Raw genomic sequence first — 23,500 nt, forward strand, 5'->3', positions numbered from 1 at the left:
ACTATGCTTCGCTAAGAAAGGAAGAGAGTGATAATGTAAAGGGGGGGGGGGGGGGGGGGGGGGGGACTGAACACTTGACACGAGTTAATGGTTGCATTATTTTAGTGTATGTTCAATAAAACTTGTTTAATTAACAGTTGAAGAACACATAGAGGGAGGGGAGGGGAGGGGGGGAGATAAAATGATAAAAAATTTGATGACTGTTAGTAGCACACTGATTCACTTGTTTACTTGACCCGGAATGTATCTCTGTATATTCAGAATGTGGAATGTGATTTCTGTTTGAAGTGTCATCAATAAAAACGTTGAAACATAAAATGATCAGACCTCAAAGACTCTTCCCAAACAATATTGGATAACTTAATACTAGGGTTAAACACTGAACAATCACTAAAGGTCACCAAATCCAGTTGATGTACCCTATTATGAGTTGGACATAATTCAAATTAGACAGAAAAGAGCATACTTCATTTCTTCTTCTGTCTTGTAGATCTTCCATATGTATGTTAACTAATTGCTTTCCATGGAGTTTTTTTTTTTTTAACAAATTCACAAAAGTGAGGCACCAATTTGTAGAATTACTTCCTAAGAACTAATATACTGAAGCGCATCAAAGCAAATAGAAACATTAATGCACATTAAGCATGTCAACACATATGATATCAGTCATATAATTTAGGAAACTAGTCCATGTCAGTTCTCATTAACTTAAACCAGACTAACAGAATATTTAAAGAGCTGCACTGAATGCAAAATCATGCAACTGTGTACTGTCATTTGTACTAACTCACCAGCAATATAAAAACTCCACGGCTGGAGGAAGTGACGTCACCAAGCAGCATGGCCGCTTAAGAGAAGAGCTCCCGCTACCCCACAAGAATTGAGAGCGATAAAACTAAGCTTGAAACACTCAAAGCAAAAAGCACACGAGGGTGGCTTCCTAAACAACAGGGATCACGGTGACTATGAGCTTGAAGTCAGCGGTGGTGGACTTTTCTCGCTTCGCCTTTCCGGGAGGAGAGGAGACGCAAGGAGGCAAAATGGCGGAGCTCCGGAAAACGCAAGAGTTAAATATAGAAAAACCCCACCAAGTAGCAAAAATGACAGAGTGCCAAGAATTGAAGAGAGCAGGGGTGAAGATTACCTCAGAGCTCAAAAATTGGCTGCAAGAGATCAGTTTAGATCTGAAAGCCTTGCGAGCGGAAGTGGCAACACTTGGAGCAGATCTGAGAGGAGAAATCCGTGAGCTAGGGTCTCGTCTTGAGGAAATGGAAACGCACGTGGAAGTCCACAGTGAAACAATAAGAACGATGGAACATCAGCTCATGGAATTGCAAAAAGAACAGCAGCAATTGCTAGACAAAGTAGAAGATCTGGAAAACAGGGGCCGTCGAAATAACTTAAGATTCCGGGGTCTCCCAGAGACATCAACCTACCAAGATAGCGACAGGTGGTTCAAAAGTTGGTTGGTGAATTGCTGGCAGTAAATGGCACAATCATAAAGACTGAGGCTATTCAGTTGGAAAGAGCCCATAGAGCGTTAGGCACAATGCGGAATAACGTACCTAAGGACATTATAGCATGTTTCTCAAGCTACAAGCTTAAAGAGCAGGTATTGAAAGCTGCGCACCAAGCTCAAGAGTTTAAGTGGGACTCTTACAATATTGAAATATACCAGGATTTGGCAGCAACGACTTTAAAGTGGAGGGGCAAGCTAAAGCCCTTTACAAGGCGGCTCCGAGATCTCAAAATCCAATACAGATGGAAACATCCTTTTGCTCTGGTCTTTTATAAAGAAGAGAAAATGCATCAAATGAAATCCTTGGCGGAGGCCAGGGAGATATGTCCGGAAGCTGAAATAGAAGCAGACTCTGCGGACTCAAGACTGGAGAAAAGAAATGCCCTACAAACCATCCCGCCAAAATGGAGGAGAGTGGGCAAGGGCCCATGACGGTTACAGCGACAGCAATCGGCTGCGAAGATCACCTGACTGTCGAGTTCACTTGGGAATAGGAACAAGTTGGTAATCATAGCACTGGAGGTCAATATAAAGACTGTGTGTGGATAGGTTCCTTGTGTAAGAAGATACTGCTCTGTTAAATGGGGTGGAAATTATATCAGTGGGGTGTGCGGTAAGCGACTTATCAGTTACTTCCTCTCTGCTTAGGCGCCTAGTGGTAAAACATGAGGCGCCATAATTTTGAATGGGATAGTAGGGGAGGGGGGAGGGGATTAATAATAGAAGGAAAACAGAGGGGGGAGGGAAGGGGGAAGGAAAACGGTGTGCTTTGAAGGTGTTGGATGGTAGAGATGAGAAGGAAACAGTGATATGTTCAAATGGCTGATATAAAATGGTTGACATTGAATGTAAGAGGGCTGAACATCCCCAGGAAGTGACAGTTGTTGTTTTGGGAGCTGTGCCGCCTTCAGGTGGACGTAGGTCTGGTGCAAGAGACCCACCTTAAGCCAAGCTATGAGCGGTTGTGTTATCATAAGCAATACCCCTCTATCTATTTTGCTTCTAATTCTGATAATACAAAGAGTAAGGGGGTTTCAATAGCTTTTAGAAGCTCTAAGCCATGGGAGATACGAAAAGTAATAAGAGATAAGGGAGGGAGATACCTATTAGTGATTGTTGCTCTAGCAGGGAAAGTTTATACGGTAATCAATGTATATGGGCCCAATGCAAACCAAGGGGAATTTTTCTTAGAGCTAGACCGTTTGATTACCCAACATATCAAGGGATCTTTACTGACGGAGGGAGATTTTAACATCACACTGCACCCACATTTAATTTCTCACCCAAAATAAGTTATGCTAAACAAAGTAGACAACAGCTTCAGGAGCTCATAACACGCTGGCAATTAATTGATCTTTGGCGCAGGGATAATCCCATCCTGTATAGCTACACATATTTCTCTGCAGTACATCAAACATTCTCTAGGATAGATACGTAGTTGGGGGATGCCTCAGTTTTGGGATTGATGGGTGCTCACCAAATTCTGCCTCGCACTTGGTCAGACCAGTCTCCAGTGCTACTGCATCTAAACAATTCAAGGTCAGCAAGGGTAGAGCGTAACTAGCGTCTAGATAACGCACTGCTAGCAGATCCAGGCAATCTGTCCAAGATAGAACAACATATCAAAGATTATGTTCCTGTGACTCAGGTGCATATATCGAAGACAACGTGAATGTCACATTGTCTAATGTCAAGTTCAAAATCAAGAATCTGCCACCAGGATCCCTTTTGATACTTGCAACCTGTATCTGTAAGGAGGAATGTATTAGTATGGCAACTTTACGCTTCTTTGAGGCATCTACAGCAGAGGCACAAAAAACATGCGGATAACCAGGATGAGACAAAAGCTTCTCATGTTCCCTTTTGAAATGCATTTCCTGTAAGAAAACCACATGTGGTCTAAAGTGCAAGAGCTCTTTGAACAACTTTTGATGTTTTTGAGGCAAATTTAGGCCCTTAATGTTGTAAGACAAGAACTTTAAATCAACGACCATACACTTGATAAAAATAGAGAAAGATAACCAAGTGAGATAGTACCTGTCCATAACATCCTGAAACAGAGATAAACTGGGAGAACAGGAGAAAGAGCCCCACCACACCCGAAACACTACTCGAATTCCCCCCCCACACACACACACGTCCCCACGTCCCCACAGTCACCCAAACCACCCAAATATAATCCAGTCAAGAAAGAAAGAGAAAAAAAAACCAGCACACACCCACATCTCAGTCCATGTGGGTGTTGTCTACAGACCCCCGACACAACTGGAAGAACTAGATAGGGATCTGATCGCGGATATTCAAAAGTTAGGAAAGAAGAGGGAGGTGCTGTTGCTGGGAGATTTCAATCTGCCGGATGTAGATTGGAAGGTTCCGTCGGCGAAATCGGAGAGAAGTAGACAGATCGTGGATGCTTTCCAAAGTGTTTTGCTCAGACAAATGGTGACGGAACCCAAGAGGGAGGGAGCGACGCTGGATCTGGTGCTCACAAATGGGGATAGCATGTCAAATGTCCGAGTGGGTGCCCACCTGGGCGGCAGTGACCATCAAACGGTTTGGTTTGATATGACTGCTGTAGTGGAGGGCAGCCACTCAAAACTCAAAATCCTGGACTTCAAGCGTGCTGACTTTACTAAAATGGGGGAATACCTGAGGAAAGAGCTGATGGGCTGGGAAGAAGTACAAGAAGTGGAAGGACAGTGGTCCAGGCTGAAAGAAGCTATAAATAGGGCTACAAACCTTTTATGTAAGGAAAGTAAATAAAAGCAAGAGAAAAAGGAAACCGATATGGTTCTCCAAGCAAGTGGCTGAGAAAATAAAGGCTAAAGAGTTGGCGTTCCAGAAATACACAAAAACTCAAGAACAGGAACACGGGAAGGAATACTGGAGGAAACTGAAAGAAGCCAAGAGAGAGATACGTCTGGCGAAAGCGCAAGCAGAAGAACAAATGGCTAGAAATGTAAGGAGGGGTGACAAAAATTTCTTCAAGTATATTAGTGAAAGGAGAATGACTAAAAAGGGAATTGTGAGACTAAAAGATACTGCGAACCGCTATGTAGATAGTGATGAAGGAAAAGCAAATTTGCTAAATAGATACTTTTCTTCTGTTTTCACAGAAGAAAATCCTGGAGCAGGACCGCGATGGACTGGAAAAAGTACAAATGATAGTGGAGTGGATACAGCATCATTTACAGAAGAGAGTTTGTATGAACAACTTGTAAAGCTAAAGGTGGACAAAGCCATGGGACCGGACGGGATCCACCCCAGGATATTAAGGGAGCTCAGAGAGGTCCTGGCGGGTCCTCTTAAAGATTTGTTTAATAAATCCTTGGAGACGGGAGATGTTCCGAGGGATTGGAGAATGGCGGAGGTGGTCCCTCTTCACAAAAGTGGTGATAGGGAAGTAGCTGGAAACTACAGGCCTCACTTCGGTTATTGGAAAAGTAATGGAAGCGATGCTGAAGGAAAGGATAGTGAATTTCCTGGAAGCCAATAAGTTGCAAGATCCGAGACAACATGGTTTTACCAAAGGGAAATCATGCCAAACGAATCTCATTGAGTTTTTTGATTGGGTGACAGGAGAATTAAATCAGGGACGAGCTATGGACGTAATCTACTTAGATTTCAGCAAAGCTTTTGACACGTTTCCCCACAGGAGGCTTTTAAATAAACTGGATGGGCTGAAGATAGGACCTAAAGTGGTTAACTGGATTAGGAACTGGTTGACGGACAGACGCCAGAGGGTGGTGGTGAATGGAGTTAGCTCGGAGGAGGGAAAGGTGAGTAGTGGAGTGCCTCAAGGATCGGTGCTGGGGCCGATTCTGTTCAATATATTTGTGAGTGACCTTGCCGAAGGGTTAGAAGGTAAAGTTTGCCTATTTGCGGATGATACTAAGATCTGTAACAGAGTGGACACCCCGGAGGGAGTGGAAAACATGAAAAAGGATTTGAAGAAGCTAGAACAATGGTCTAAGGTCTGGCAATTAAAATTCAATGCGAAGAAATGCAAAGTGATGCACTTAGGGAATAGAAATCCACGGGAGATGTATGTGTTAGGTGGCGAGAGTCTGATAGGTTCAGACGGGGAGAGGGACCTTGGGGTGATAGTATCTGAGGATTTGAAGGTGACGAAACAGTGTGACAAGGCGGTGGCTGTATCTAGAAGGTTGTTGGGCTGTATAGAGAGAGATATGACCAGTAGAAGAAAGGGGGTGTTGATGCCTCTGTATAAGTCGTTGGTGAGGCCCCATCTAGAGTATTGTGTTCAGTTTTGGAGGTCGTATCTTGCTAAGGATGTGGAAGGAATCGAAGCGGTGCAAAGAAAAGCTACGAGAATGGTATGGGATTTGCGTAACAAGACGTATGAGGAGAGACTTGCTGACCTGAACATGTATACCCTGGAGGAAAGGAGAAACAGGGGTGATATGATACAGACGTTCAAATATTTGAAAGGTATTAATCCGCAAACGAACCTTTTCCGGAGATACGAAGGCGGTAGAACGAGAGGACATGAAATGAGATTGAAGGGGGGCAGACTCAAGAAAAATGTCAGGAAGTATTTCTTCACGGAGAGAGTGGTGGATGTTTGGAATGCCCTCCCGCGGGAGGTGGTGGAGAGGAAAACGGTAACGGAATTCAAACATGCGTGGGATAAACATAAAGGAATCCTGTTCAGAAGGAAAGGATCCTCAGGAGCTTAACCGAGATTGGATAGCTGAGCCGGTAGTGGGAGGCGGGGCTGGAGGTTGGGAGGCGGGGATAGTGCGGGGCAGACTTATACGGTCTGTGCCAGAGCCAGTGGTGGGAGGCGGGACAGACTTATACGGTCTGTGCCAGAGCCGGTGGTGGGAGGCGGGGATAGTGCTGGGCAGACTTATACGGTCTATGCCAGAGCCGGTGGTTGGGAGGCGGGGCTAGTGCTGGGCAGACTTATACGGTCTGTGCCCTGAAGAGCACAGGTACAAATCAAAGTAGGGTATACACAAAAGTAGCACACATGAGTTGTCTTGTTGGGCAGACTGGATGGACCGTGCAGGTCTTTTTCTGCCGTCATCTACTATGTTACTATGTTACATCTCAGTGACTAACCAACTGCTTTGCACATTATGTACACAATGTGTATATAACAAAATAAGATTAACAGAGACAAAGCCCAACAAGACAGCATATAAAGATCTGCAATTAGTCCAGGCAATCCAGTCAGGTGTCTGTCGAGGCGTTCTTAGACTAGTTGGAGACGCGTTTCCATTTTTGAAGTTTAGCCTGAGCTGAGGTATCCAGGTCCACGGGTGGAGTCTCAGTAGTTGTCAAACCCTCGCCCTCAGAGGGGAGACGAATCCGATGTAATTCCCCCCCCCCCCCCCCCCCCCCCCCCCCCCGTAAAGCAGAGAGCAAAAGGAAAGGCCCAGCGGTAAGGAATCTTGTTTTTAATCAAAATATCCAGGGCAGGTTTCATCGCACGCCACTGGGACAATGTAAGCTAAGAAGTCTTGATACACCTTAACTTGAGCCTCATTGTAATCCACATGTGGTACCTGACCAGCCCACTGCAGCACTTGCTCTTTAGTAGAGAAGGAAAGCAAACAACAATGTCCTGGGGACGGTTATACACCCGTTTTCCTAGGGCTCTATGTGCCCTTTCAATAGGTATGTCCTCCGTCCCCAGCAAATTTCCACAGAGCATCTTAATGATCGTAGCGACATCCTCTTTGTCCCCCGAATCAGGGACCCCTCGGAAACGGAGGTTGTTCCGACGCCCTCGGTTTCCCAAGTCGTCTACTTTGAATTGCAGGTCTTCATAGTACTCCAAAAGCTTCGTTAGTTGGGACTCTGCCCCACTCAGCTGCTCATCAAGCTTGTCCATGCGCGCCTCCAGGTCCTCCACACGCCCTCCCAACTCGCGCAGGTCAACACTGAGGACATCCATTCACTCCAAAAATTTCCTCTTTAGAAGACTTGATCTCTTCCTGAATTTCTGTTAAACACTTAGTTAAGTCCTTAGAAAGCCCCCGTTTGGAAGAAGCTGTACCTGCATCAGTGAGAGACATAGCAGAATCGGAGTGCGAGATGTGCGCCGATGACACATGGTGCCGCGGGGCCTCGCCAGCTTGCCTAACGGGCTGGCGCTCGCCCTCCTTCCGAGCTGTTGACATGGCCCCCACACAACAGAATGGATCCACACACTGGTCAGACACTGTGTACAGACGAAAATTCGCAAACTCAGGATGGATGGTTGTTGATACAGCGGCAGGCATGTGTCGGAGCTACAGATTCAGGCAGCCATTCAGGTCCATGACGTCATTTCCTCTTTAAATTTTATTCTTTTTAATAGTTTCCACTCTTTTGCCTGGCACTGAAGTCAGGCTTACCGGTCTGTAATTTCCCAGATCACCCCTAGAACCCTTTTTAAAAATTGGCGTTAGATTGGCCAGTCTTCAGGTACTATGGACAATTTTAACAACAGGTTACAGATCACTAACAGCAGATCAGCAATTTCATGTTTGAGTTCTTTTCAGTACCCTGAGATGTGTTCCATCCAGTTCTGGTGATTTATCTTGCAGATTTGGCTCTATATGACTTAGGTTCACTGTGATTTATTTATTTACTAGTAAAAAAGGCCCGTTTCCGAAACAAATGAAACGGGCGCTAGCAAGGTTTTCCTTGGAGTGTGTATTTTTCAGAGAGTGTGTGTGAGAGAGAGAGAGAGAGAGTGAATGTGCGAGTGTGTGTGTGTGACAGAGAGTGAGTGAATGTGGGTGTGAGTGTGTCTGTGAGAATGAGTGTGTGTGTGATGTGTGTCGAAGTGCGTATGTGTGACACAGTGAGTGTGAGAGAGTGTGTTTCACACAGATACAGTGATTGGGAGAGAGAGAGTGAGACTGTGTTCGAGTGTCTGTGTGAGAGAGAGAGTGAGACTGTGCGCGAGTGTCTCTGAGAGAGAGAGTGTGTGTGTGGGAATGAGAGTGTGTGTGAGAATGAGTGTGTGCCAGGATGGTCTCCCCTCCTGCAAGGTGCCCCCTCCCTGTCTCCCTGCCATGTGTAAGTGTGTATTTGTGAGAGAGTGTGTGTGTGGGAATGAGATTGAGTGTGAAAATGAGTGTGTGTAGCAGGATGGGCCCCCCTCCCTCTCCTCCTGCCAGGTGCAAGTGTATGTTTGTGAGTGTGAGAGAGTGAGACTGTGTGCGAGTGTCTCTGTGAGAGAGTGTGTGTATGGGAATGTGAGTGTGTGTAAGAATGAGAGTGTGTGCCAGGGTGGCCCCCTCCCTCCCAGGTGCAAGTGTGTGTTTGTGACAGAGAGAGAGAGTGTGTGTGTGGGGGAATGAGCGTGTGTGCCAGGGTGGGGCGCCTCCCTCCCCTCCCCCTCCCAGATTTATGTGTGTGTTAGTGACAGAGAGAGAGTGAGTGTGTGTGAGTGTGTTTGTGAGAGAGAGAGAGTGTGTGTGTGTATGAAGGAGAGTGTGTGCCAGGTGAAGGTGAGTGTGTGCCAGGGTGGCCCCCTGCCATGGGCCCCCCTCCCTCTCTCCCCACCTCCTCCTCCTCCAGCCCTCCCTGCCACTTGATCCCGTTCTTCGGTACTCCTCCCCCTGCCTGCTAGCACTGATGTTTACCTCCTCCTCTTCTGTCCCTCCCTGCCTCTTGATTGGCGATCTTCGTGACTCCTCCCCCTGCCTGGTACACACCTACCTTCTCCTCCTCCGGGCCGCCCTGCCACTTGATGTTGTATCTTTGGTACTCCTAGGGCTGGCGCTATAAAAAGAAGCGCTCAGCTGTCCTGAGCGCTAACTACAAAAAATGTTTAAGAAAATGTAAAAACACAGCACCGCAGGCAGCCTTGAGGCATTGGCTGCTGGCTGTGCAGGTTCCTCCCGTCTCTTACGTCACTGCCCCCGGAGCGACATAGGGGCAGTGATGTAAGAGACGGGCAGAGCCTGCACAGCCAGCAGCCAATGCCTCAAGGCTGCCTGCGGTGCTGTGGTTTTTTTTTGTTTTTTTTACATTTTTTGTTGTTTGCGCTCAGGTTAGTCATCAGCTGATTGTTTTTTTTTTTTTTGTAGCACTGGCCCTGCTGCTGAACATGAAAAGCAGCAGTGGCCGGCAATGGGAGCTGGAGCTGGGGCTGGCGCTGTCGCGGTCGAGGAAAAGTGGGCTGGCAGGGCCCGTCTAGGGCCGGCCGTGGCTACGCCCCTGGCAGCAGTCTTGAGCGATTCTACTCCTCCCCTGCCTGGGTTGGTGTTTGCTGGGGTGTGGCGTTCAGTGTGTTTGCGGTGTCAACCTGGGGGGGGGGGGTGTTTTGGTGACGGGCGGCGACTTTGGTGGGTGGGGGACGTGCTGGGGGGTTTTGTTCCGTATGTTAGCGGTGGCAACCTTGGGGGGGGGGGGATGTTTTGGTGACGGTCGGCGACTTTGGGGGGTGGAGGAAGTTGGGAAGGGCGGATAGTGTGTTTCCAACCTTCTAATGGGACGTCATTTTACGTTGAGCGCTTTTATTTGCTGAGTGTCATTGCTCCGCCCTCGACGTCATTACGTTTGACGCGTGGGCGGGGCAGACACTCATGGAGCAAAAAAGTGGTCTCAGCCGCCTCACTTTAGAACGTTGGGAAAGTGAGGCTTCATTAGAATGTTGGAGGTGTGTTTTATATAGAGAGATTTATTATTATTTTTTTTTTTTTAGTTACTCCTCATTGTTGCCGTTTCTGGTACAGGTAGATTATTATTAGCATTTGTATAGTGCTACTAGACGCACGCAGCGCTTTACACCTGATACAGAGAGACAGTCCCTGCTCAATAGAGCTTACAATCTAAAAATACAGACAAGACAGTTAAGGGCGAGGGAAGTACTGGGTGAGAAGGAACAAGGGGAGGGCAAATGAGTAGTGGCTAGGAGTCAAAAGCAGTGGTGAAAAGGTGGGTTTTCAGCATAGATTTGAAAACAGGTAGAGATGGAACTAGACGTACACTACTACTACTACTACTACTATGTTAGGGTTTCTTCTGTTACTATGTTAGGGTTTCTTCTAACAAAAATGTATATATTTGATACTGTGATATTGAATGCCAAAAGGTGATTAAGGTTTTTTTTTTCAGCTATCTAGTATGTAAACATTTATTTAAAATTCCTGCAGAAACCACAAAACTGGTTAAACAAGCATTCACCGCGGCTTACAATAAACATAGCATTTGAAACTCAAAACAAACAATCACAAATAAACCAAAAAGACCAACACATAGTTTAAAAATACTAAATGCAGTCATGTAAAAGCTATGAGGCAAGACTTGCGAACCTAAACATGTATACTCTGGAGGAAAGGAGAAAAAGGGGCGATGTGATACCGACGTTCAAATATTTGAAAGGTATTAATCCGCAAACGAACCTTTTCCGGACATGCGAAGGCGGTAGAACGAGAGGACATGAAATGAGATTGAAGGGGGGCAGACTCAAGAAAAATGTTGAGAAGTATTTCTTCACGGAGAGAGTAGTGGATGCTTGGAATGCCCTCCCGCGGGAGGTGGTGGAAATGAAAACGGTAACGGAATTCAAATATGCGAGGGATAAACATAAACAAATCCTGTTCAGAAGGAATGGATCCTCAGGAGCTTAGCCGAGATTGGGTGGCAGAGCTGGTGGTGGGAGGCGGGGCTGGTTGTTGGGAGGCGGGGATAGTGCTGAGCAGACTTATACGGTCTGTGCCAGAGCCGGTGGTGGGAGGCGGGACTGGTGGTTGGGAGGCGGGGATAGTGCTGGGCAGACTTATACGGTCTGTGCCAGAGCCGGTGATGGGAGGCGGGGCTGGTGGTTGGGAGGCGGGGATAGTGCTGGGCAGACTTATACGGTCTGTGCCCTGAAGAGGACAGGTACAAATCAAAGTAGGGTATACACAAAAAATAGCACATATGAGTTTATCTTGTTGGGCAGACTGGATGGACCGTGCAGGTCTTTTTCTGCCGTCATCTACTATGTTACTATGTTTGTTGCTCTAGCAGGAAAAGTTTATACAGTAATCAATGTATATGGGCCCAGTGCAAACAAAGGGGAATTTTTCTTAGAGCTAGACCGTTTCATTACCCAACATATCAAGGGATCTTTACTGACGGAGGGAGATTTTAACATCACACTGCACCCACATTTAGATAATTTCTCACCCAAAATAAGTTATGCTAAACAAAGTAGACAACAGCTTCAGGAGCTCATAACACGCTGGCAATTAATTGATCTTTGGCGCAGGGATAATCCCATCCTGTATAGCTACTCATATTTCTCTGCAGTACATCAAACATTCTCTAGGATAGATACGTGGTTGGGGGATGCCTCAGTTTTGGGATTGATGGGTGCTCACCAAATTCTGCCTCACACTTTGTCAGACCACTCTCCAGTGCTACTGCATCTAAACAATTCAAGGTCAGCAAGGGTAAAGCGTAACTGGCGTCTAGATAACGCACTGCTAGCAGATCCAGGCAATCAGTCCAAGATAGAACAACATATCAAAGATTATGTTCACTTTAATGATAATGGAGAGGTCTCCCCGATTGCCTTGTGGGAGGGTTTTAAGGCAGTACTGTGGGGACATTTAATAGCACTAAGATCGCACTGCTGGAAAACGCAATCTGCAGAGGAGGATAGGCTGAGAGGGAAGTTGGCAAAGATTGAAGAGCGGATACAACGGAGGGGGGGGGGGGGGCACTCAGCCATTACCCGATCTGGTAGCCCAGGCCCGGGGACTCCATAATCAAATCCATGACCTTGAACTAGCAGACCTCTCGGAAAAACTACAGAGGGCACGTCAGTCACACTTTGAGTTCGGCAATAAATCTAGTCGGCTTTTAGCATATAAACTTAAACAGCAGGCTAATTGGAACGGGGTAGGAGGCCTTCTAGATGAGGGAGGAGAGCTACACTCAGACTCGGAATATTTGAAATCGGCTTTTAGAAAATACTACAAGAACTTATGTACACCGGAGGATGTCTATAACCAGGAGGCCATAACACAATACTTAGAGGAAATAGAGCTCCCACAGTCATCTCATAGCGCCAGGCAGGCTTTATCAAGTCCTATCAAACTAGAAGAGATTGAGCAATCAATCAAAGAGTTGGCCCCTATTAAGGCCCCGGGACCTGATGGGTACACTAAGTTCTATAAAGTTTTTGGAAAGCTGTTGGCCTCTCTACTATTAAGGGTATTCAATTCTTTAAACACAGAGACTGGGCTCCCGCCGACTTGGAATTTGGCCACTATAACAGTTATACCTAAAGCAGGTAAAGACCCGCAATTATGTAGCTCGTAGAGACCCATCTCGCTACTGGGGGTTGACTATAAAATATTTACCAAGATTTTAGCAACCAGATTGCAGAAATATCTCCCGTTGCTAATCCATGAGGATCAGGCTGGATTTGTACATGGTCGGCAGACCTTTGACAATATTTGGAGAGCCCTATATATGGTACAAAATGCAAACATTAACAAGACCCCCCTATGTATTCTAGCACTAGACGCTGAAAAGGCGTTTGACCGGGTGGGCTGGCCTTTTCTTTTTGCAGTGATTGAAAAAGCTGGTAATATAAGGCGATTTCAGACCTGGCTGCACTTAATCTATAGGACCCCACAAGCCTCAGTACGAGTCAATGGCCATCTATTTTGACCGTTTTCACTACATAGAGGCACTAGACAAGGGTGTGCACTGTCCCCACTACTTTTTGCTTTAGTAATGGAGCCCTTAGCTGTTCAAATTTGAGCTCATTCAGAGATTAGAGGCCCGAAGTGGGGTGGGGTGGACTAGAGACTCACACTGAAAGAGCCTTTGGTCTCCTTGCCAACAATCAATGAGGTGATCCAAAAGTATGGGGAAGTCTCTGGTTTTAAAATTGACAAATCAGAAGCGCTAGATGTAAACATACCCAAAGAACAATTAGAGCAACTGCAATGTCAGTTCTCATACAGATGGGCAACAAAATATATTCGATACTTGGGAATTAATATACTGCATAGGCTAGATGAAATCTTTAAAAGTAATTTTCCAGACAAAATACGGAACATTTTTATGGAATTGGAAAGATGGGAGAGATTGACTCTGTCTTGGATGGGACGAATTAGTGCTGTGAAAATGATAATTCTCCCAAAGCTCCTATTTGTGGCACTACCTATTGCTTTACCGGACGGCTTTTTGCGAGGTCTACAGAGGAAAACATTTGTGTTCATATGGAAAAAAAGACCACCCAGGGTGTGAAGAGAGGTGATGTACCAATCAAGAGAAAGAGGGGGGATGGGGGTTCCCTCCTTTCAGGCACATTATCACATTTAAGAATTATAGCAATTTGGCTACAAAAAACAGAGAAGCTATGGGTTAGACTGGAACAAAGATGGCTGGCTCCAATCCCACTTGGGCCGATACCATGGCTCCAGAGACAGAGGCTAGGAGAGATAATTAAGGAAAGTCCTCCTCTAATGCAGTGGCCCTTAGCTGTTTGGAGCAAGGTGAGAGACCAATTTTTCCCTGGGCGAACGTACTTTAAACATATATTTCGCAGGTTTGCCCCTCGGTTTGGGCTGGGCCTCATAGACTCCGCCTACCATGAATGGGAAAAAATGGGTCTATGCGAGTTAGGCCAGATGTGTGAAAAAGATGGAGTCGCCTCATATGCAGAATTATGCCAGGAACATGGACTTTCCCCTATGCAGGCCTTTCAGTACTACCAGGTACGAGACTTCATTAAGCGCCGGGCGGGGGAAGAACTTAGCTTGATTGAAACACTATTGGAGCAAGGACTGATGGGGGGAGGAGGACGGGGAGGTATCTCTAGAATCTACAAGGCCCTGCTATCGTACTGCACCTCAGTGGAACATTATCTATCTAAATGGGAAGCTGCCATGGGGGCGACATATGAGTTTTCATAGTGGGTTCAGGCCTTTAAGACCTTATTACTACTAGTATTTATCATTTCTATAGCGAGTGTCAGTTTCGAGTGCGATGATAGAAAACGGACATAAGATCCTGTACTGTTGGTATTACACACCTAGTCATTTGGTAAAAATGTACAAATCTGGGTCTGCTCTATGCTGGAGACAATGTGGATTTACAGGAGACATGTTCCATGTGTGGTGGACTTGCAGTCATGCGCAACGGCTTTGGACTGAAGTTTTGAAATTTCTGAACATGGTAGCAGCTGTCGCCTATCCTATGAAAATAGACAGCTGTCTGCTGCATTTTAAGCCACCCGGAGTTAAACAATCCACCCATCAATTTGCCACTCAGTTGTTTGTGGCGAGCAAGATGGTTATTGCGGCTGCATGAAAGAATCCAAATTTGCCGGGCCTATAGACTGTTTTGGAAAAACTGGACAATGTGCGGCTAATGTCAAAGCTTATAGCTATACGGAAAGGAAAAATTGCTCAATACCATAGAATCTGGGACTTGTATAACAAATGGCTTTCGGCTAACACTGTAACTGTTTCCTCACACACTTAGATCTCTGAGGGAGGGGTGGGGCAAGGAAGGAAGGAAGGAAGGAATAGGGAATCATACTGAGGGAGGGTTATGGGGCTTTTGTTCACTTTTACTGTAAAAGCTGGTATTGTGATATTAGGCAGTATTCTGTTAGGAAGAAATGTCACTGAATAATTTAAAAATAGACAATTGAAAAAAAAAAACTCCATGGTTAAGTCAAACCTTATCACTTACATCAGTTATGTCCCCTGCCACTATCTTCTCTATTCCCACCGGCCCATTCAATAGTATAGATTTCCTCAACCCCATGACACTAGGATAAAGGATTTTGCAGACCTGATCTTACCCCCCACAGCACACTCCATCTCCATCAGGTGCCTCCTCCATCTCCACAGGCAGCCAACTCTGTCCAAAGTAAGGAAACAGTGGGAGGAGGAGAGAGGAGGATGGCTCATCCCACCACCACTGATTTCCTACATGGTCCCAAATGATTTTAGTAAATATATGCAGAAAGAATTTTATACTTACTTGTTACAGAAGGGTGAGTCACTTCAAAAGTCTCTAATTCAGGATGATCCATAAACGGGAGATTTTCCTCTTGTTTAACACTCAGTGAGAACACAGAGGTTACCACTGGAAGACCTGCTATGAGAAAACATGTCAAGAAGGTTTCACCAAGGATCTGATAGTATTAAATTAGGAAACAGAGTTTTAGTCTCCAAATGTTTGATGTTAATGATCCATCTCCTGTGATATAAAAACGCAAAGCCGTGTAAAACCAAAACATCTACTTACTCTTGGTGGGATCATTCAGCTTTTCTTTTCCCTCCCATTCAAAGTGTTGAGTGAAATATTTCTCATCTTCCTTTTTAATCTTAAATATAACATCAGGATTAACAATTGAATAACCTGTTAAGAAGTAGGAAAACAACATTTAAATTAGAACCTTCTCTGACATCTGGTTACCATCAGAAGGGAATTACACATTGCACAGTATAGCTCAGTAGGGTAAAATTATGTATCATACCTGATAATTTTCTTTCTATTAATCATAGCTAATCAATCCATAGACTGGTGGGTTGTGTCCATCTACCAGCAGGTGGAGATAGAGAGCAATCCTTTTGCCTCCCTATATGTGGTCATGTGCTGCCGGAAACTCCTCAGTATGTCGATATCAAAGCTCCATCCGCAGGACTCAGCACTTAGAGAATTACACCCACAAAGGGACACTCTGCCCAGCTCACCACCGCTGAAACGGGGGAGGGGAATTAACCCAGCTCATCCCCACACAAGTGGGGGAGGGGAATCCGTCCAGCTCATCCCCGCGGAGCGGGGGAGGGACACCACCCCGCCGATGCGGGGGGATCTGGCTTATCCTGCAACCGCAACCGCGGGAGGAGCTGACTGACCCTAACACCGCCGAAGCAGGAGGGGTACAAAGCTGCCCTACAGCCGCACGAAGCGGGAGGGAGCGCCGGCAGAATTTAGGTCTCAATCCAGCCCCGTAAAACGGAGGGGAGACGAATGCAGCAGCTCACTGTAACACAAACTCGTCTCAACTCTTGAAGAATCCAATTGAAAAAACTTGAACACGAAGTCCTCCTGAACAGGAACTGAAGACTAAACTTGAACCTGAAATGCAACCAGAATATAAACAGTACAAATATCTGGGAGGGGCTATGGATTGATCAGCTATGATTAATGGAAAGAAAATTATCAGGTATGATACATAATTTTACCTTCCACATCATCATGCTGATCAATCCATAGACTGGTGGGATGTACCGAAGCAGTACTCACCCAGGGCGGGACATTGAAATCCCTGATCGCAATGCTATATTAAGACTTTCCCTAAGACACTTAGAAAATCTGTTTATGGGCTCAAAGGTCCGCATTTTTCCTGATCTCTCAAGGCCTACTCAAACTAGACGCAGGGCCTTTTTGGAACAGCGTCCTAGAGCGTTGGCATTGGGAATAAATTTTGTATTACGATTTCCTTGTATATGTAATTTACTGCTGGAGGGTAAACAGTTTCAATTTGTTGACCCTAAACAGTTAAAAGATTTTCTTGATGCAAGAGTAGATATGAATGTTGTATGCCCCCCATAAATAGCAGGCTAGGGCCGTTAACCCGAGGTAGCAACTGGTGTTTTTTTTTTTTTTTTAACCTTTTGTTGTTCATATTTCTTGATTCTTGGAACCAAATGTTTCTTAATTAATTTGTGGACGAATAGGCCTTGAGATTTACTTGAACTTGATTTATATGATTTCCTGTTTGTAATGCCGATTGCATATTCACAATTTGTAGTGAAATAATGAAATATACCAATAAATAAATAAATAAATAAAAAAAGAAATCCCTGACCGCAACACTGAAGCTCCAAACCGGGCCTCCGCCCGAGCAGCCACAGTCAAGCGGTAATGCCTGGAGAAGGTATGGGCCGATGCCCAAGTTGCCGCCTTGCAAATCTCTTCCAAGGAGACGGACCCGGCCTCTGCCATCGAGGCCGCCTGAGCTCTAGTAGAGTGAGCCTTCAGCTGGATAGGCAGCACCTTCCCTGCGGCCACATAAGCCGCTGCAATGGCTTCCTTGACCCATCTTGCCACTGTAGGCTTAGCAGCCTGCAGACCCTTACGAGGACCTGAAAACAGGACAAACAGATGATCCGACTTCCGGAAATCATTGGTCACTTCCAAGTATCTGATGATAACTTGTCTCACATCTAGATATTTGAGAGCAGAGTACTCCTCTTGGGCAGGAAGGAAGGCACTGTGCGAATAGACACTCCTGCCTCACTGAACTGCAGAAAAGGCTCTCGACATGATAGCGCCTGGAGCTCGGAAACTCTTCTGGCTGAAGTGATAGCCACCAAAAAGACTGCTTTCAACGTCAGGTCTTTCAGAGATGCCCTCGACAAGGGTTCAAAAGGCGGCTTCTGCAAGGCTCTTAGCACCAGATTGAGATTCCACGCAGGCACCACTGAGTGCAGAGGAGGGCGCAGGTGATTAACTCCCTTGAGAAAACGCACCACATCTGGCTGCGAAGCCAGGGAAGCACCCTTCAGGCGGCCCCTGAAGCAAGCCAGAGCCGCTACCTGGACTTTAAGGGAACTGAGCGACAGGCCTTTCTCCAGACCTTCTTGCAGGAACGCCAGCACTGAAGAAATTGGAGCAGTGAAGAGAGAAAGTGAGCCTGCCTCACACCACGATGCAAAGGTACGCCAAACCCTGGCGTAAGCAGTAGAAGTAGAGCGCTTCCTCGCTCTCAGCATAGTGGCGATGACCTTGTCTGAGAAGCCCTTCTTCCTCAGGCGCTGCCGCTCAATAGCCAGGCCGTAAGACCAAAGGGGGAGGGATCCTCCATCACCACAGGACCCTGATGCAACAGGCCCTGCTCCACTGGCAGCCGCAGAGGGTCGTCCACTGAGAGCCTGATCAAGTCCGCATACCAGGGACTTCTGGGCCAGTCCGGACCCACCAGGATTATCCGGCCCGGATGCTTTGCCACCCAGTCTAGCACCCTGCCCAACATGGGCCAGGGCGGGAACACATAGAGAAGCTCCTGTGTCGGCCACTGATGGAGAAGAGCATCTACTCCCAGAGATCGAGGGTCCCGTCCTCTGTTGAAAAAGCGCGGCACTTGGCAATTGGCCGATGACGCCATCAGATCTAGGCTCGGCTGGCCCCAGCGCTTCGTGATGTCCAAGAACGCCTGAGGCGATAACTGCCACTCTCCGGGATCCAAGGTATGGCGACTGAGAAAGTCCGCCTTGACATTCATGACTCCGGCAATGTGGGCCGCCGACAGCTGTTCCAGGTTCGCTTCCGCCCACTGGCATAGATTCATGGCCTCCTTGGCTAGAGGGGTGCTCTTGGTACCTCCCTGGCGGTTGACAGCCGTGGCATTGTCCGACAGGACCCGTACTGGCTTCAACGCCAGTACCGGGAGGAACTCCAAAAGCGCGAACCGAATGGCTCTGAGTTCCAGGAGGTTGATAGACCACTTTGCCTCTGCAGGAGACCAGAGCCCCTGCGCCGTCCTTCCCAAGCAGTGGGCTCCCCAGCCCGTCAAAGAGGCGTCCGTCGTGACAACAATCCACTCCGGGGTCACAAGAGGCATTCCTGCAGACAACTTGTCTGTCTTCAGCCACCAGCTCAGCGCCTTGCGCACCGCTGGGTCCAAGGGAAGGCGCACAGCATAATCCTCCGACACCGGAGTCCAGCGCTGCAGCAGAGAGTGTTGTAGTGGTCTCATATGAGCCCTGGCCCAGGGCACTACTTCCATCGTGGCCGTCATAGAGCCCAACAGCTGCACATAGTCCCAAGCCCGAAGAGGAGAGGCTACTAGGAACTGGTCCACCTGAGCCTGAAGTTTGACAATCCGATTGTCCGGCAGGAACACTCTGCCCACTTGAGTGTCGAATCGAACTCCCAGATACTCCAGGGACTGAGTCGGGCGCAGCTGGCTTTTCTCCCAGTTGATGATCCACCCCAGGGAGCTCAAAAGAGCAATCACCCGGTCCACAACTTTGCCGCACTCTGCATAAGAGGGGGCTCGGATCAACCAGTCGTCCAGTCGGCGTACCCCAGGGTTCTGTTCTTGGTCCCCTCCTCTTTTCTATCTACACTTCTTCCCTTGGTTCATTAATCTCATCCCATGGCTTTTCCTACCACCTCTATGCTGATGACTCCCAAATCTACCTTTCTACCCCTGATATCTCACCTTGCATCCAAACCAAAGTTTCAGCGTGCTTGTCTGACATTGCTGCCTGGATGTCTCAACGCCACCTGAAATTAAATATGACCAAAACCGAGCTTCTCATTTTCCCCCCCAAACCCACCTCCCCGCTCCCCCCGTTTTCTATTTCTGTTGATGGCTCTCTCATTCTCCCTGTCTCCTCAGCTCGAAACCTTGGGGTCATCTTTGACTCTTCTCTCTCCTTCTCTGCTCATATCCAGCAGACCGCCAAGACCTGTCGTTTCTTTCTTTACAACATCCGTAAAATCCGCCCCTTTCTTTCCGAGCACTCTACCAAAACCCTCATCCACACCCTTGTCACCTCTCGTTTAGACTACTGCAATCTGCTTCTTGCTGGCCTCCCACTTGGTCACCTCTCCCCTCTCCAGTCAGTTCAAAACTCTGCTGCCCGTCTCATCTTCCGCCAGGGTCGCTTTACTCATACTACCCCTCTCCTCAAGACCCTTCACTGGCTCCCTATCCGTTTTCGCATCCTGTTCAAACTTCTTCTACTAACCTATAAATGTACTCACTCTGCTGCTCCCCAGTATCTCTCCACACTCGTCCTTCCCTACACCCCTTCCCGTGCACTCCGCTCCATGGATAAATCCTTCTTATCTGTTCCCTTCTCCACTACTGCCAACTCCAGACTTCGCGCCTTCTGTCTCGCTGCACCCTACGCCTGGAATAAACTTCCTGAGCCCCTACGTCTTGCCCCATCCTTGGCCACCTTTAAATCTAGACTGAAAACCCACCTCTTTAACATTGCTTTTGACTCGTAACCACTTGTAACCACTCGCCTCCACCTACCCTCCTCTCTTCCTTCCCGTTCACATTAATTGATTTGATTTGCTTACTTTATTTATTTTTTGTCTATTAGATTGTAAGCTCTTTGAGCAGGGACTGTCTTTCTTCTATGTTTGTACAGCGCTGCGTATGCCTTGTAGCGCTATAGAAATGCTAAATAGTAGCAGTAGTAGTAGTAGTCCTTCCTTTCATAGGAAGGCTGCGATGACCACCATTACTTTGGAGAAGGTCCGCGGAGCAGTAGCCAACCCGAACGGGAGGGCTCTGAACTGGAAGTGTCGGCCCAGGACTGCAAAACGCAGAAAGCGTTGATGAGGAGGCCAGATGGGAATATGCAAGTAAGCTTCCTTGATGTCCAAGGATGCCAGGTACTCCCCTGCCTTCACTGCCGCTATAACAGAGCGCAGAGTCTCTATTCGGAAGTGCCGAACTTTCAAGGCCCGATTGACCCCTTTGAGGTCGAGGATAGGCCGTACAGAACCTCCTTTCTTTGGTACCACAAAGTAAATGGAGTAACGTCCCTTGCCAAGCTGATCTTCTGGCACCGGAACGACCGCACCCAGGCGGATCAGATTGTCCAAAGTCTGCTGCACTGCCACAGCTTTGACCGGAGACTTGCAGGGAGAGAGTACAAACCCGTCTCTTAAGGGTCGGCAGAACTCTAGCTTGTAGCCGTCTCTGATGACTTCCAGGACCCAAGCGTCTGAAGTTACCCTGGTCCTCTCGCCCAGAAACGAAGACAGGCGTCCTCCAATCTGCACTGGGCCATGGACCAGGGCCCCGTCATTGGGTACGAGACCCTGGGGGAGGACCGGAGGAAGCACCTCCGGGACGGCGGTCTCTGCGAAAGGAATGCTGCTTGGGGGAGAAGTTCCTCTTGAAGGAAGAGGGGGCAGAGGAGCCCGACATGCCCGGGCGATACCGACGGGCTTCCTGAAACCGTCCTTTGGAGGACCCGGGGCGAGCACCACTGGCCCGAGCCCTGACCTCTGGTAACCTCTTGCCCTTAGACATGCCGAGATCGGTCACAATTTTGTCCAGCTCGACCCCAAAAAGCAGCTTGCCTTTAAAAGGCAACTTAGCCAGGCGAGACTTAGAGGCGTGGTCCGCAGACCAATGCTTCAGCCAAAGCCACCGCCGCGCAGAGACTGTCTGAGCCATACCTTTAGCTCAGGCTCTCAAGACATCATACAGCAAGTCTGCCAAGTAGGCCAAGCCCGATTCCAGGGCCGGCCAATCAGCCCTCAAGGAAGGATCCGAGGGGGAAGCCCGCTGCACAATCGTCAGGCACGCCCTGGCCACATAGGAGCCGCAAACTGAGGCCTGCAAACTTAAAGCAGCCGCCTCGAAGGACGACCTTAAGGCCGCCTCCAATCTTCTGTCTTGGGCGTCCTTTAGGGCCATGCCACCTTCCACCGGCAACGCCGTTTTCTTAGTCACCGCAGTGATTAAAAAATCCACGGTAGGCCAAAGAAAGGCCTCCCGTTCACCTTCAGGCAGAGGATAGAGGCGGGACATAGCCCTAGCCACTTTGAGGCTTGCTTCTGGGACATCCCATTGAGCCGAAATCAAGGTGCGCATGGCTTCATGCACGTGGAAGGTTCTAGACGGGCGCTTCGTCCCTAGCATAATGGCGGAGCCAACAGAGGCTGAGGGAGAGACGTCCTCCGGAGAGGAAATCTTCAAAATGCTCATGGCCTGCACTAACAGGTTGGGCAAATCCTCTGAGCGAAAGATCCGTGCTGCAGAGGGGTCATCCGCTCCATCCGAGCGGAAATCCGTCTCCTCCAAGGAATCCCCGAAGGACCGTTGGGAGAACTCAGATACGCTGCCCTCATCTACATCAGAGGAGACAAAGTCCTCTAGGGCCTGGAAATCCACCCGAGGGCGTTTGCTTCCAGAGGCCTCAACCCCTTTATCAGACAGGGGGGCAGGGGCAGCGTTTTGCATAAGAAAAGCCTGATGCAGCAGCAAAATGAACTCAGGGGAGAAGCCCCCCGAACTGTGCACTTCTGCAGCTTGGGCCACGGCCCTAGACGCACCCTCAACCGGCGCTTGCAAGAGCGGGGGAGAAACGTGCTGCGCATCCAAAATGGCATCCGGCGCGAAACTCCGAGGAGCCGCGCGGGAAGAACGGCGCTTAGCTTTGGCCGCTTTCTTACTGTCGCCCGAATCAAGGGCGACCATAGAATTAACATCTCCCGGCTCGAGGGCGGCCCAAGAAGAAGCCGTCCGAGCAGAGTGGCCGGCTAACACAGAGTGGGCGAGCAGCGGGGGATGGGCGCTTATGGCGGGAAAAACTGCCGCACCGGAGGAAGAACCGGGACACTGACCGGACTCCAAACTGATGTTTAACAAAGGCGATTCAGGCTTTGAAAACCCCGCATCCCCGCTAGACGCACCCACGCGGTCCGGGGAGCGAATCCTCGCGCCCTCGCCCTCCGACGCCATAAGCCACATGGAGACCGAACGGGGAACCCCCTGCCCGCTATACAAAGGTAAAATTACCTGCTTCTCGCTCCGAGCTGTAACGAACTGGTGTCCCAGTGAGTAGCTGCAATAAATGTTGAAATAAACGCCCTTAAGGACGTCCAAAATTTTTTTTTTTTTTTAACGGAGCCAGCGGGAGGGGGGAGAAAAGGAGGGACCTGGCACCACCAGGTTTGCACTTGCTCAAAAAGAGCCTTCAACCCCAGGTACTCAACAAAACCTAAAGATTAGGCTTGGAGACCAAGCCAGAGCTGCTGCTGTGTGTGACCAACACCTGCTGAGATAGAGAACATACTGAGGAGTTTCCGGCAGCACATGACCACATATAGGGAGGCAAAAGGATTGCTCTCTATCTCCACCTGCTGGTAGATGGACACAACCCACGTCTATGGATTGATCAGCATGATGATATGGAATGTGCAGTTAATAGTTGTAGTTCTCAGCCAGAAATCTGGGTGGCAAGTGCTCTCTCTGGTCTTCTGTGCCAAACGTTTCTTGGTATAGAAAAG

General features: G+C 48.0%; 1 pseudogene; it reads right to left on the bottom strand.

Annotated features, from left to right (window-relative positions):
• Window positions 1-23,500, bottom strand: part of LOC115482536 — a 160,801-nt pseudogene that overhangs the window by 40,176 nt on the left and 97,125 nt on the right.

This window comes from Microcaecilia unicolor, chromosome 1 (genome assembly GCF_901765095.1).
Source record: "Microcaecilia unicolor chromosome 1, aMicUni1.1, whole genome shotgun sequence".
NCBI classification, from domain to species: Eukaryota; Metazoa; Chordata; class Amphibia; order Gymnophiona; family Siphonopidae; genus Microcaecilia; species Microcaecilia unicolor.